This window comes from Miniopterus schreibersii (genome assembly GCF_964146895.1).
Source record: "Miniopterus schreibersii genome assembly, chromosome: 8".
Taxonomy (NCBI): Eukaryota; Metazoa; Chordata; class Mammalia; order Chiroptera; family Miniopteridae; genus Miniopterus; species Miniopterus schreibersii.
In genome coordinates, this window is record NC_138109.1 from 18,073,508 (window position 1) to 18,088,740 (window position 15,233).

Here is a 15,233-nt window from a genome sequence, read left to right on the forward strand (position 1 = left end):
TGCTAACATAAACACTAAATACACTTTCCATCTGTTTGAAGACTCATTAACTTCACTTAGTAAGAGGGGGGGAAAAGTGCTATCTAAAACAGGTTGAGCCAAATCCTGCTTGCTGCCTGTTTTTTGCAAGTAAAGTTTTATTGGAACACAGATACACCCATTCCTTTCCATAGTGTACATGCCAGCTTTTGCACTACAATGGGAAGGTTGAGTGGTTGCCACAGAAACCTTTCATCTGCAAAGCCCAAAATAGTTACTATTTGGTGCTTTACAGAGTTTGCCCACCAGTGATCTAGAATGTTGCTGGGGACAAGAAATCTGTTATTCCTTATGTAGGGATGCATTCTGGTGAGCATCACTAGGATTTAAACCAATCTAGTATGTATGGACCAATCTGTGAACGTCACTAACATTTAAACTACATACCCTCTTGTATGTATGAGGATGTATGAGGGTCAGTGGAGGAGCAAAGCTGACCTGTACCACATTTTTAGGAGGAAGTTGGCAGATGTTTCTGACCAAGAGAAAAGATGGTCACTTGGCTCAGTTCCAAAGAAGTGTGCCTGAGCCTTCACTGTGAGAACTACAGACAAAGGAGCATGACCCAGAACCTTGGTGAGATGCTTGGAGCTCAGTGTGCATCACTGCTTTGAACACCTGTCAAAAGCATGAAGCAAAGTGGGAGGGCAGGAGCACTGGCTGTCCTGCACTTCAACTCTGCACATCCTTTGTGTATTCCTAGCATGGCTGTGGCTCACAGGCGCTCAAGAGAGGTGAAATCCAGCTGGATGGGCTCTAATAGTGAATACTGGAGGCAGCTAGGATTTCAGCTTTTCCAGGCACCTATGAATTCAGCAGCCAAGCAAGCACCAGTCTTGGTCAGAGCACTTTTGTCATCAAGGAACAGACAACAAGCTTAAGCATCATCCCCAGGGAGGGAGGGATTCGGATGCAAATTAAGTTTGAGAGCAGTTTTAAAAGGATTTGCTTCAAGATTAAAACGGGTGATTTTAGAGCATCCTAGGAGAGGAAAAAAGCAGATCACCTGAAATTAGAAGGTAAGGACTGAGACTGTCCCAGTCTCTCATGGTCTTTGTCCATGCCCCTTGTCCCCTTCTCTCTGCCTGTGTGAAGTTCTCCAGCTACTCTCAGGAGACTGGTTTGCTTCTGCCCATTCATGAGCTGTAAATGGCTGCCCCAGGCCTGACATGACCACTGCCCTGTCCTTTGGTTAAAAACCTCCAAGGAAAATACCTCAGTTTTCACCCAGCAAAAACTGAGTTGAATCACATGGCACCTTGGGTCAGGGAGCAAGGGACCTGGGTGGTAGGGGCGGGGGCGTATGCCATTTGGAAGTTGGGGCTGGGTGGTGGGAAGGGGAACAGATCCCCTCAGAAGGGGCCTTGGAGAGGGCAGGAATATTGACCTACATGTCTCCTATCTCAAGAAAATCAAGGCAGACAGGAAATTTTTCAAGTGTTCCCAGAATCAGTGAGGGGGAAACTGCAGGGTTTTCCATTAGCAGGGGAGCAAAAGTCTTTTTAGTTACATACCCAAAAGAGTTGAATATGAAAAGAAATGTTCAAGTAAAAACTTGTCTGCAAACCTTCATAGCAGCACTATTCACAGCAGCCAAAAGGGGGAAACACCGGCATGTCCGTCAACTGATGAATGGATAAACAAAATGTGGTCTATGCCTACAGCGCAGCAGCGTTCACTCAGGAAGGGGCATGAGGTGTGGAAGCCCGGTGGGCAGCTGTGCTGGTTGGAGCTCTGCGTGGGCTCCAAGGCTGCAGGCTGGATCCCAGGCGCCGCAGGTAGAGGAAACCACCCCTGAGTGCACAAATAGGTGGAACAACAAACCCCTTTCTTCCCTTCTCTCCCTCTGAAATCAATCAATCAATCAATCAATCAATCTATTTATTTATTTAAATAGATCTTTATTGATTTCAGAGAGAGGAAAGGAGGGGCAGAGAGAGAGAGACAGAAACATCACTGATGAGAGAGTCATTGATCGAGCCCGCAACCCGGGCATGTGCCCTGACCGGGAATCGAACCCCAATCGCCTCGATCCTAGGTCCACGCTCAACCGCGGAGCCACGCCCGGCCGGGCTCAATCAATCAATTTGAAAACATTTTTCAAAACAGGCATGAAGTTCTGATATATGCTGTCGGATGAACTTTTAAAACACGACGCCAGGTGAGAGAAGCCAGTCACGGAGGCCTTCAGGCTGTATAACGCCCTTTGCCTACGCTGTGGGCCACGGGCAGAGCCTCGGCCACAGAAAGCCGAGAACCGGTTGCCGGGCCGGGTGGGGAGGCAGGCGGGGCTGCTAAGGGGCGCAGGTTTCCCTTCCAGGGGATGGGAAAGTTCCAGAACTGGATAGAGGTGATGGTTGCACAAGACAGTGAAGGTATTTCATACCACCGAGTTGTCCTTTAAAAGGATACATTTTGTTATAGGAATCTTAACACAATTTTTTTTAACAACCAACACAAATTTCAGTCAGTATTAAGTGTTTCTGGGCTTCCCGTGTGCATGCACCAGAGGACGGGGAAGCAAGGGCGCGGTGCCCCAGGCGTCCCGGGCCGCGAGCAGCGGGAGGCGCAGAGGCGGGCGGGCGCCATTTGCAGCCACGGGCGCAGCGGCGGCGGCGGGCGGCTGCGAGGGCCTGGAGCCGGCCACAGAGGCGGCGCGGGCAGCCGGCGGCGGCGGCGGGGAGAGGCGGGCGGCGCCGGGGCGCAGCGGCTCCCGGGGCCCGCGGCCGCCCGGCCCCGGCGCCCGTTCCCGCCAGCCGGCCAGCCCATCCTGCGCGCCCGGGAGGGGCTGCGGGACAATGGCCGCGCCGTCGCCGCCTGCGCCCGAGCCCGCGCCCGCCTCCGCCTCCGCCTCCCGGCCCGCGGCGGCGCGGGGAAAGGCGGAAAGAGGCGCGGAGCCTCCTGGCGGCGGCGGGGAGGCGGCGCGGGCCGGCGCCGGGCGTGTCTGGAGCGGGCGGGCGCCGCGGGCTCCGGGCGGGCGGCCGGGCTCGGGCTGCGCGGCGGCGAGTGCCGGGCGGCCTCCCGGGGGCAGCGGGGTCGGGCCAGGCGATTTGCGGACTCTTCCTCCGCTTGGCTTTGCGTTTCTAATCTCGGTGGGACTCAGGGTCTGCATTTCAGGCAGGACTGTCACCGCCTCCTCTCCGTGCCTCGGGTCGCGCGGCAGTTTCCGCGGGTCAGTTTGTCTCAGTGCTGATTGTAGTCACTTTAACCCTGATAAAGGTGCTGTCTGCCACGCTCTCCACTGCAAAGGTACAGCTTTTCCTTTTGTAATGATAACGTGTTATATATGGAGGCACTTTGAAACTACACAAATCAACTATTTCTCCTCAAACCTTTTACAATTTTATTCATTTTTTATATCTTATGGACTCATATGCATTGGGCTATTGTTGCTATTATTTATTTTAAAGTTGAAATCGTCCCATTTTGGCCTGTGGAAGCTCATTTAAGCCAGCTTTTGTGTCCATTTGACATGTCCCTATCGTCACTGTCACCTCAACACGGCCTTTCTTGCACAAGATGTGCCAGGCTCACTTGGTACTTTATCCCTGCGCCAGCCCTGGAATCAGATAATTCTCCAACGAGTATTCGTTCTTTTTATTTATTTTATTTTTTAAATCCAGACCTGAGGGTATGTTTATTAATTTTGAGAGAGAGAGAGAAACATGCGAGAAACATTGATCTGTTGCCTCCCACAGGGCGCCCCAACCAGGGATGGAACTCCCAACCAAGGTATTTGCCCTGACGGGAAATGGAACCACAGCCTTTTGGTGTAGGGGACAGGGCTCCAAACAACTGAGCCACCCGGCCAGAGCGAACCTTGGTTCTTTTTAGTGGAGAGCAGTTACTTAGAAACCAAAATCCGATGTTAGGTGTGCTCATTGCTTTTGAAGTGCTGCTTTCATGCCCTCTCAGTGTACATTTTCCATAGCTAGCTAGCCAGAGTGACAGATTTATACCTAGAGACATACAGAAATAACTCCAATACCACAGGAGTCATTCTAATTTTCTCCTTCATGATTTTTGGTAAATGTGAACACTACTACATTTATTCTTTCAAAAACTTTTACTTCCACCCTGGCGGGTGTTGCTCAGTGGTTAGAGTGTCGGCTGGCTCACCAAAGGGTCTTAGGTTTGAGTCTCAGTCAAGAGCATGAACCTGGGTTGCAGGTTTGATCCCTGGCCCCTTCCACGTGTGGGAGGCAACCAATGGATGTGTCTCTGACACATGGATGTCTCTATGGAAAATATATCCTCTAGTGAGGATTAACAACAAAAAGAAATTTATTTCCATCATTAAAGTAAAATATTACCATCAATAACATTGGAAACTACCAAAAAGTAAAGGGAATAAAATCAATGATCATCTCAGCATAACAATACAACTACATTTTTTTAAATATATTTACTTCCAGCCTTTTGTTTATGTGTAGATCTCCTTTTCTGAGTTGCAGAAGATCATGCTGTAAACATAATTCAGTACCCTGTTTTCTCAATTTTGCAGGGGTAGGCAAATTATAACCCACTGGCCAAACCTGGCCCACTGCTAGTTTTTGTCCATGAACTAAAACTGGTTTTTAAACTTTAAATGGTTAAACAAAATCAAAAGAGGAATAATTTTTGGTGACGTGAAAATTATATGAACTTCAAATTTAAGTGTCCATAAATTAAATTTCATTGGAACATAGTCATGCATATTTATTTATATATTTGTCTATGGCTGCTTTTTGCTAAAACAGCAGAGTTGAATAGTTGTAAAATAAACTGTATTGCCCACAAAGCATAAATACTATTTGGTTCTTTAAAGAAAAAGTCTGTCAACCTCTGAAATATTATATCTGAATCATGTATGGTTGAGCGTTGACCTATGATCCAGGAGATTGTGGTTTGATTCCCAGTCAGGGCACATGCCTGGGTTGTGGGCTCGATCCCCAGCAGGGGGAGTGCAGGAGGCAGCCAATCAATGACTTTCTCATCATTGACGTTTCTCTCTCTCTCTCCCTCTCCCTTCCTCTCTGAAGTCAATAAAAATATATTTTAAAAAAAAATCATGCTATTAAATTGACTGCTAAATCTGTCCTTTGAAACGTTTTGGAAGTGACAACAATAATACTTAGCACATTTCAGGTGCTTAATAAAGGAATTTCTTCCAAATAATTCAGGAAGGGAATGGACTAGGAGGAAAAAGAGGAAGAGGGATAATGATTTTTAGACATGTCTCTTTTCAGACATCTACTGAACTTGTTACTCCCAACCAGTGCAAAAGATGTCTTCTCACTAGTCATTAAGAAGAAAGATGTCTTTCATCAATCTTTCATGGCTAAAATAATAGCTTCTTAAATGTCCTTTAAAAAGTTATTTGGGGCCAAAATAATCTTGTCACTACCAAATTAGTAATACATCTAATTTTAGCTTAGCTTTGCAGAAGCTTTGGTGAATTTTTTAAATCGCTCTGTAACAAACATGAGAAGATAGTGGGGAGCTGAAGAGGCTTCTCCTACCTTTGTCCCTCTCCCAACCCCCAGCCCTGTGGACTAAGCAGGAATAAATCCTGAGACACCTTCTATTTAGATCTCTTTTGCCAAAGAACAGTCATGAGTTTATTATTTTTATGATTTATGTCTGTAGTTTCTGAAAGTAGCAGTAAATTATTTTGATAATTCTGTTGAGAGGTGGGGTTGTTTCAATCTGGGTGGGCTTGTGCTAAGCCCTGTAGAGTACTGTGGAAGTGATGTGTGATTTCTGGGGCTAAGAAAGGCCATACATCTTCCACCTAGCTTTCTTGAAATTCCAGCTCTTGGGACACTCCCTCCGGGTTTGCTCCCCAATGGAACTCAGCCACCTTGTGGTGAAGAGACAAGCCACATGGAGAGGACAGTTCCAGTTGAGCCCAGCCTTCAGCCTTTCCAGCCCAGGCTCAGCCATGTGAGTAAGAAGGCACCTTAGAGCGACTCCTGCATCCCCAGGTGTTCTAGCTCCTAGCTGTTAGTCACCAGCTGATGCTCAGGACAAGGTGGACAGAGACGAGCATCCCCCACTGTGCGCTTTCAGAATTCCTGATCCACAGAATCAATAATAAATCATATCATAAAAATGAAACAGTAATAAAAATAAAAAATCAATCATAAGCATAATAAAATGGTTGTTTTATCACTTAAGTTTGGGATGGATATACAGTAATAATAACTGGAACAATACCATCTCAATAAAGGACTTCATGTAAGATGATTAAATAAGTATAAACAATAAAAAAGCCATGAAGAGCAGAGGGATTATTAAAGCTACAAGTAGTTCATGTATCTCAATATTAAATACAGTTCTGCTCTGGCCAGTGTAGTTCAGTTGGTTGGAGCACTGTCCCATACACCAAAAGGTGGTGGGTTTGATTCTGGGTCAGGGTGTGTGCAAGAAGCAACCAATTGATGTTTTTCTGTCACATCAAGATTTCTCTCTTTCTCTCCCTCCTTTTCACTCAAGATCAATTTAAAATATATATACTAAATCATAAACTCAGATTGTCTAAGTGTAGCTTTAAAAAAAATATATGTATGTATTTTATTGATTTCAGAGAGGAGGGGAGAGGAAGATAGAAACATCAATGATGAGTCATTGATCAGCTGCCTCCTGCACGCCCCCTGCTGGGGATTGACCCGGAAACCTTTTGGTGCATGGGACAACGCTCAACCAACTGAGCCACACCAGCCAGGGCCCAATAAAATTTTTATAATTCTCCTTTAAACCCTCACTTGAAGCTTCCTCAAAGGCCACCAGGACTCTATTTTTTGAAAGGCTCAAGCTGTCACTAATGCCTACCTCAAAGTCCTTTCAGCCTCTGCCCACTGCCCAGTTCCAAAGTCACATGTTTAGGTTTTTGTTATGGTAGCACTTTTAGGTACCACAATCTGTATAAGTTATCTATCTCTGCATAACAAATTACCCTACAACATAATGGGTTAAAACAAAAAAACATTCATTACTTCACAAGATTTCTGAGGGTCAGGAATTTGGGTGCATCTTAGCTGGTTGGTTCTGGCTTGGGGCTCCTCATGAGATCTGTCAAGCTGATAGCTGGGGCTACAGTCAGCTGAAGGCTTGTCGGGGGCTGAAATATACATTCCAAGATGGCTCACTCACATGGCTTTTGGCAGAAAGCCTCAGTTCATCTCCACAGGGCTGTCTGAGTATCTCCCAGAACAACTGACCCAACACAGAGAAAAACAAGCAGGAAGCTGCTTTGCCTTTTATCACCAAGACTCTGAAATCACACATTATCATTCCTGCTTTATTCTTTAAAAGCAAGTCACTAAGTCCAACTCACATTCATTAGGATCAACCCCTAGAAGGGAGCTGGGTCAAAAAATATGTAGGCATTCAAACACTACCCCCTTCCCCAACACACACACACACAATTACCCATGGTCTTCTCTTTGCCCTCCAGTTTCAGTGGGGACAATGAAGTTATCACTTTTCCTACCCAAGGGCTGTTGCTCTATTTGAGATTTTGATCTCCTCCCTGAATTTATAGAAATTCAGCCATTATTAATTATTCCTCCTTTATAGTCAATGTCTCCTCATCTTTATGCTTTCCCTCAGCATTTAAGCATTTTTGCTGTAGTAGCTTTACAACGTGACCCAAAATTCTCTGATAGTCTTCCCATTAAGAGATAGCAGCTATGTGCCCTTTTGCTTGACTCTTGGTAGGCTTGTGATTACTTTACACAATGGAAGTGAGGCAGTACAACTTCTGTAGGTGGGTATAAAAGCAGCTTCTTCCTAGTTCTCTTGAAATACCGCCTCTTGGGGAACCCTCCCTTCGTAGAACCCAGCCATCATGCTGCCAGAAAGCCCAAGCCACATGGAGAGGCCATGTGTAGGTGCTCCAGGTGACACTCACAGCTGAGCCCATTTTTCAAGTGACCCCACCAGATCCGCAAGTGAAGAAGCCTCCAGATGATCCCAGGTCCTAGCATTTCAAGTCATCCGCCAGCAATCTGAGTCTCCCCAGCTGAGACTCCAGGCATTGTGAAACAGACCAGATGCCCTGCTACGACTTGTCAAATTTTTTTTTTTTTTTTAATATATCTTTATTGATTTCAGAGAGAGGAAAGGAGAGGGAGAGAGAGAGATAGAAACATCAATGATGAGAGAGTCATTGATTGGCTGCAGCCCACAACCCGGGCATGTGCCCTGACCGGGAATCGAACCCTGATCGCCTGGATCCTAGGTTGATGCTTAACCACTGAGCCACGCCCGGCCGGGCGACTTGTCAAATTCTTGACCCTTGGGATCCATAATAAAATAGTTTTTGTTTTATGCCACTAAGATTGGGTTGGTTTGTTACACAGAAACAGTAACTGAAACATCCCCTTTACAACCAAATCTCTCAGAAGAGTTTATTCTTATCTCTATTTCTTTATCCCCCGCTTATTTAATCTGAATTTTGCTCCCTTCTTTGAGGCTTAATAATGGTCTCTGAAGTAAATGATCTCCAAGTTTCTAAACCTAATAGACATTTTTCTCTTGGACTGCTAAGAGACTTATTTAACACTATCGTCCAATTCTTCCTTCTTGAATACTCTCTTCTAGTTTCTGTAACACCACACTATCCCAGGTCTCTTTCTTTGTCTCTAGTCACTTCTCAGTCTTATTTCCAATTACACCTTCCTCTTTCCAGCCACTAGATGATGAAGTTGCTCAAGCTTGGTTCTAAGCCTGCTTTTCTTTTTGCTTTATATTCTCTCTATCCATATCCCATGTATACGACATTGATGACAACATTTTATCTCAAACAGTTTTATTAAGCTACAGGTCATAAGTTCAAGTGCCTTCTTTTTATTTTTCTTTCTTTTTTTAAAAATATTTTTTTATTGATTTTAGAGAGAGGAAAGGAGAGGGAGAAGAGAGAGAAACATCAATGATGAGAGTCACTGATCAGCCTCCTCCTGCATGCCCCTGACTGGGGATCAAGCCCACAACCCAGGCGTGTACCCTGACCAGAAATCGAACCCCAATCGTCTGGATCCTAGGTCAACGCTCAACTGCTGAGCCACGCCCGGCGGGGCTGTTTAGGTGCCTTCTTAACATTTTGTACCATTCAGGATTAGCTGAACAGAGACTGGCCTTGGCTGATTTAAGCAGAAATGAATTATTAAAATTTCACAGATCACAGGAAGAGCAGAGCACAGGGGTTAGAGCCTATGCTAAACAGGCAGAAACAATAGCCATGTCATACCACAGAACTGGCCTGGTGAGGATACCAACACTGCTCTCAGCAAACAGACACGGCAGCTGGCACCACTGACAGCACTAGCACTTGACAGTGAATGCTGTCACCACCAGCAGCACTGCCACTATGACACCTAAAGATACTATCTTGCTGCAACTGTAACCACTGCCAGAAAAAGACTCTTTGAGGTTCCTGCTTCTTGGTGTCATAGCTCCCTCTTCAAGGTCCCTGTTGGGTACATCTGATTATCAAATGTAGACCTTGACCATGGTCCTAACTGCAAGAGATTCTGGGGAAGCAAGTCACTGGCATTTCCAAGTTCTTTGCAGAAGGCAGATTCTACCTCCTACTCCAAATGTATAAATGAGTTTCAGAAGCTAGGACAGGAAAGGTGAGGAAAAAAATCTTCCATTATTTCCTCCTTGCAATAAAGAGTTTATCACTGATCTGATGTGCTCTCCAGGAACAAGTTTGTAGAACTTTTTCGTATTTTAAGTAACAAAGGCTAAAACAAAAGCTTTTGCCATAACAATGGCCAGGTCTTTCTGGGAGAATTCTCAATGCTGATGCTAGCAGAGTAACTTGAGGACATCCAACACTCCTGATACCTAGTGGTTTTCAAACATGTTGCCATTTACGTTTCTGGTTTTCTTTTTTTAATGTTTTTCTTTTCTTTGGTCGTTCCCCCCTCCCCCATTTTACCTTTCTGAATGTGAGGAAATTCAACTACATAGCAAAATACCCCTAGAGTAATACAGAAGTGATATTGAGATAGCTGTGAATATTTTATATCCTCATAGAGCAGTATGATTCTTAAAATACATAACTAATTTTTGATGAAACCAAAGGAATAAACTTTGACAGGACTATGTATGACACAGGACAGGAATCTATTAAAAAAAACCTACATGTTTAAAAATTTTCAGTCTTTTTTTCACTTTTACTACATCACAGTACTTTTCAGTACCTGACCCCAGCATAAGGAACTAGAAACTAATTTAGTTTATAGAATTAATATTTCTGTAATAACAGCGAAAGTTCAGTGATTTAATATTTTAGCAAATATATAACCTGTTTGTACTCTAAATATTAGGGAAATAAATACGTCAGAAGAAAAGCTTGATGTGCAATGAATTTTGTATTTGCAAACACAAAACCGACTATTTTTACAAGTTTTCTATTTTTTCTGAACTTAACCAAGAATTATTTTCTCTTATCTCAGAATGTCTGGGTTTTCCTCTTTGAATAAAATGCCTGCGATCTGTAGAGGTTTAGAAAAGGTTTTCTCCAACTAAAAGAAGGGCTTCAATAAGAGAAAAAATTCTGTGGAAATCGCTTACGGTTGACATTGCTAAACTTAAGTACAACAATGTCACATGTACTTATACAGTAATTGTGGACACGCCTAAGTCCCTCCCTCTTTCCTAAACCAAATTCCCCAGATCCTAGAAATCCAGCCCTTCTGCCCTCCGGAGGCGCCTTTCCCAACGTAAAATACAATTTTAAATTTCAGCTCCCGACTAAATATTGATTCCGTAGTCAACTGCTAGGGAATCTGGGCACCCCAGCGCCTCCGGAGGGTGCAGCGGGGTGTAGGCGAGGGCAGGGGGAGTGGGCGAAGCTGCTGGTTGGTGCCTGAAATCTGTGCGTTGCCCCTTTAATTGTGTCCTTAGCCCTCGGGCGTTTCTGTCCAACGCCCACGTCAGCAAATACCTTTTGTTTCTCTCACGTTGGGGCTACTTGTTTTAGGGCGCAAAGGAACGGCTTCGAAAGGGGGCATTTCCCTTGCGGAGGACCGCGAAGCTTCCTCCAGCCTGCGCGCGCGGCCCGCGGTAAGAGGCTGCGGGCGGGCGGCGGGCGGCGGGCGGGGCGTCGGGGCTGCCGCGACCCGCTCGCGAGCCTCGCTCCGGGCGGCCGCGCGGGCGGCGGCGGCGGGGTGCGGCCCGGGGCGCGGTGCCCCAGACTTCCGCGGCCGGGCGGGCGGCGGGCGGCGCAGAGGCGAGCGGGCGCCATTTGCAGCCCGGGGCGCAGCGGCCGCGGCGCGCCGGCTCCGAGGGACTGGAGACGGTCACAAAGGCGGCGCGGGCGGCGGGCGGCGGGCGGCGGGCGGCGGAGGACGCGGCCTCGGGGCGGTGGCCCGCGCGAGAGGCGGGCGGCGCCGGGGCGCACCGGCTCCTGGAACCCGCGCCCGCCCGCCCGGCCTCGCCGCCCCGCCTCGCCAGCCCATCCTGCGCGCCCGGGAGGGGCTGCGGGACAAAGGCCGCGCCGTCGCCCCCCGCGCCCGCCTCGCGCCCTCGCGGAGCGCCGCGTTCGCCTCCCTTCTCCGCCCGGCAGCGGCGCGGGTGAAGGCGGGAAGGCGCGCGGAGCCTCCTGGCGGCGGCGGGAAGGCGGCGCGGGGACGGTGCCGGGCGTGTCTGGAGCCGTCGGGCGCCGCGGACTCCCGGAGGTTCCGGGGCTCGCGCGCTCCGGCTGGTCGCTGAGTGACGGGCGGCCCTCCTCATGGGGCGCTGGGGGACCGGGGCTCCCCCGAGGCCCCGGGCACTTGCTACCCGGGAAGGTGGCATGCTGGGCAGTAGTCCGAGTTTTTTCCTACATCCTCCGTCCTTTGGTTGTTATGCCATGCGACAGATTCAGGCTTGGAAGCGAAGGCACCTAACAAATACTGAGCTAGGATTATTGTTTCATGACGGAACCACGCGTATGTGGATGCTGCTTTTGAAAGTGAGCGGTTTAGGCCCTTCCCTTTAAAAGGCGCTTATATATCGTTGATTGTGCCACTAGCCAGACTCCACATCTTTCAAAAAGTGGAGTTTTTAAAAAATGAGATAATTGACATACGGCATTGTAATAGTTGAAATTTATATAACAGGTGGTGTTTGGAAGCGGTAGATTGTTACTTCTATTCTTAAGAGACGTTTATATTTGCTGAACTTTATTTAGTAAGTTGAGTGCTTTCACCTATATGAGTTATTTCACTTTCACACAAAACCACCACCCAGTCAGGCCGATGGTTACTCCACTTTCCAGATAAGAAAATGAGTTACACGCGGAGTTTCACCTCTACGGCGGGAGGTGAACGATGGCAATCTCCCAGCGCCCTTGCCTCCTGTTCTTGTCTAGTTCCTTCTAAAGTCACCTCCACAGTCTTGGGAAAGCGAGTCAGTCACGTCACTCTCCAGTTCTAAAAACTGTAACCGATCCTTATCAGAAAAAAGTTCAAAATCCTCAGCGGAAGAATCAGGTGCCACATTTTCTCTTCTCTCTGTCTAATCTCGGAGCCTCAGGTATGGGTGGGTTTGTGGGACCCCAGGAGCGAGAGCCCTTCACTGATAACCAGGGATCTCATGCCTTTATTCCTGGGAAGCTACCTGGCCTCCCCAGCGGCAAATGGGAAGTGAGAGTCTAGCCTGCCACCCCTGGCCAGATGGGCGCTGGTGGGTTAGGGTGTGCCAGTAGGAGGCATCATGAGCACCTGGGCTCCTTTCTTGCTTCAGGCGCCAAGAAAGAGGGCACCCTGTCAGATCTTATCTCCTGGACTTGAAATCACCAGCCCTTCTGTTGATAATGACTTGGGGCCAGAAAAATACTTTGTTAGATAGGGTAACAATTCATTTTATATCATTTAAATTGTATTTTCCAGATATAGAATTTCCCTCTAATAGGCTTAACCCTTTCAGCGACATAATGATATGTGTATAATAAAAGATTTGATGTAAGTTTATTTGATTCCACGTGAGGGAAGTTTTTGTCACCTTTTTGCTCAGAATTGGTCAGTGGCTCCTCATTTTACTCAGATTAAAAGCCAAAGCCCCACCCTGATCAGTGTGGCTCAGTTGGTTGAGTGTCCTCTTGTGCACTGAAAGGTTGAGGGTTGGATTCTGGCTCAGGGCACATGCCCAGGTTTGGGGTTTGATCCCCAGTCAGGGTGTGTGCAGAGGCAACGGATCAGTGTTTCTTTCTCACATCATCGATGTCTCTCTCTGTCTCTTCCGCTCCTCCTCCCTCTCCCTTCTTCTCTCTCAAAAATCAATAAAAACAAAGAAAGAAAAAGTCAAAGCCTCCTAAATAGTCTACAAGGTTCTCCAAGAACTCCTACATGCCTCGCAATCTGCCCTTCCTTTTTCTAACTCCATTTCTCATTGCTCTCCCCAGGCCTCCTTGCCTGTTCTACCTCAGAGCCTTTGCACATGCTGTTCCATCTGCCTGGAACACTTTCCCCCAGATACCTACATGACTCTAACTTCTTTTGGACTTTACTTAAATGCCATTTTCTCAGTGAGACTTTCCCAACTATGGTTTTTAGTTTCTTAAATGTTTTTATACTTCTATATTCTTCCACGGTTAAAAGATGTTTATCCACCAGAGAATAAAATTACCATGTCAGTTAGCTTAGCGTCCTTATGACCCTGAGATTTTTGCTAAGGAGGCTAATGAGATTTGTTTTGGTGACTGATGGGATGCATTAAATTCTAGATTAATGACTATATATCGTAAAAGAGATGGTCTTCTAGCCCACAACCTTAATTCAAGTTACACTTATTACCTAAATTTTCAGATTACTCATAGAAATACATATATTTTCCTTCTATTCCAAAGACCTTTGAACTTGGTGGGAATCTTGAATTCTTTAATATTCTTAGGATTATTATAGATACTTAATTCTCACAGATATTTAAAATGTTTCCAGTTGAATTTTGGATGTCCCACATGAATTAGTATAACTTGCTGTTTTAACTTTTATTGTCGATCTACTGAAGTAAGAAAGTTTATATTACTGATTTTTCTGATTTAATCATACATTTTGAAAATAAACCTTTCTTGGTGACTTAAGACTACTATTATGGCTCTGATCTGTGTGGCTGAGTTGGTTGGAGTATTGCCCAGGGCCCTGAAGGGTTATGGGTTCAATTTCCTGTCAGGGCACTTACCCAGATTCATCCCCTGATGGGGTGTGTAAGGGAGGCAGCCAGTTGATATTTCTCTCTCATGTCTATGTTTCTTTCTCTTCCTCTCTCCCTCTCCCTTTCTCTCTCTCTAAATTCAATTTAAAAATATTCAAACAAACAAAAACATATCCTCGGGTGAGGATTGGGGAAAGGAAAAAAAAAGTACTATTATGAGTGCTAGTTATATTAATGCCTATAGATGTAAATGTTGTCAAGTTATAACTGACCCCAATTTATAGGACAATCCCTATTTTCTTTTTTAAAAAAAATTATTATTATTATTTTAATCCTCACCAGAGGATATTTTAACTGGAAGGTAAAATGTATTTGTTCATTCATTACATACTTCTTGAGCACCCACTCTGTGCTAGGCTATCCCAGGCCCTGGGAATACAAAGAGATGATGATATGTCAAAGGTCAGTTGTCTGTCACACTTCAATTACTATCAGTAAAAGAGTCAGAGACAGAGAGGAAGCGAGAGAGATGCTTTTAAACAAAGTTACAATACAGTGAAGAAAATACTCCTAGTAGCAGAGAACTATAAAACCAAGGAAGCAGCCCAGCCGGGTGTGGCTCAGCGGTTGAGCGTCAACCTAGGATCCAGGAGATCGGGGTTCAGTTCCCGGTCAGGGCACATGCCTGGGTTGCGGGCTCGATCAATGACTGTCTCATCATTGATGTTTCTATCTATCCCTCCCTCTTCTTTCCTCTCTCTGAAATCAATAAAGATATATTAAAATAATAATAATAGTAAAAAAAAGTAAAACCAAGGAAGCAAATGACTGTGTGCCTGGGAGTGTCCAGAAAAGTTTCCAAAAGGCAGTCAACAGTTGAGTTGGGTCTTAAAGGATGAGTAGAAGTTCATACATGAAAATGATGACCAAGGGCATCCTGGACAGAGAGCACCAAGGCCAAAGGCACAGACAGCTGTTAAACAACGTCACCTCTTAAAGCATGGTAAAAAGTTTGATATGGCTAGAGACTTAGGGCCTGTGAAAGAATAGCAGAAGCTAAAAAGAGA

General features: G+C 46.0%; 1 protein-coding gene across 1 annotated transcript in view; it reads left to right on the plus strand.

Annotated features, from left to right (window-relative positions):
* Window positions 1-11,007: 11,007 nt before the first annotated feature.
* Window positions 11,008-15,233, plus strand: part of ZBTB8A (zinc finger and BTB domain containing 8A) — a 30,158-nt gene continuing 25,932 nt past the window's right edge. The window contains exon 1 of the mRNA XM_081143568.1: window positions 11,008-11,097. The gene's annotated coding sequence lies outside the window, so the exon portion shown is untranslated. The remainder of the gene's footprint in view (window positions 11,098-15,233) is intronic.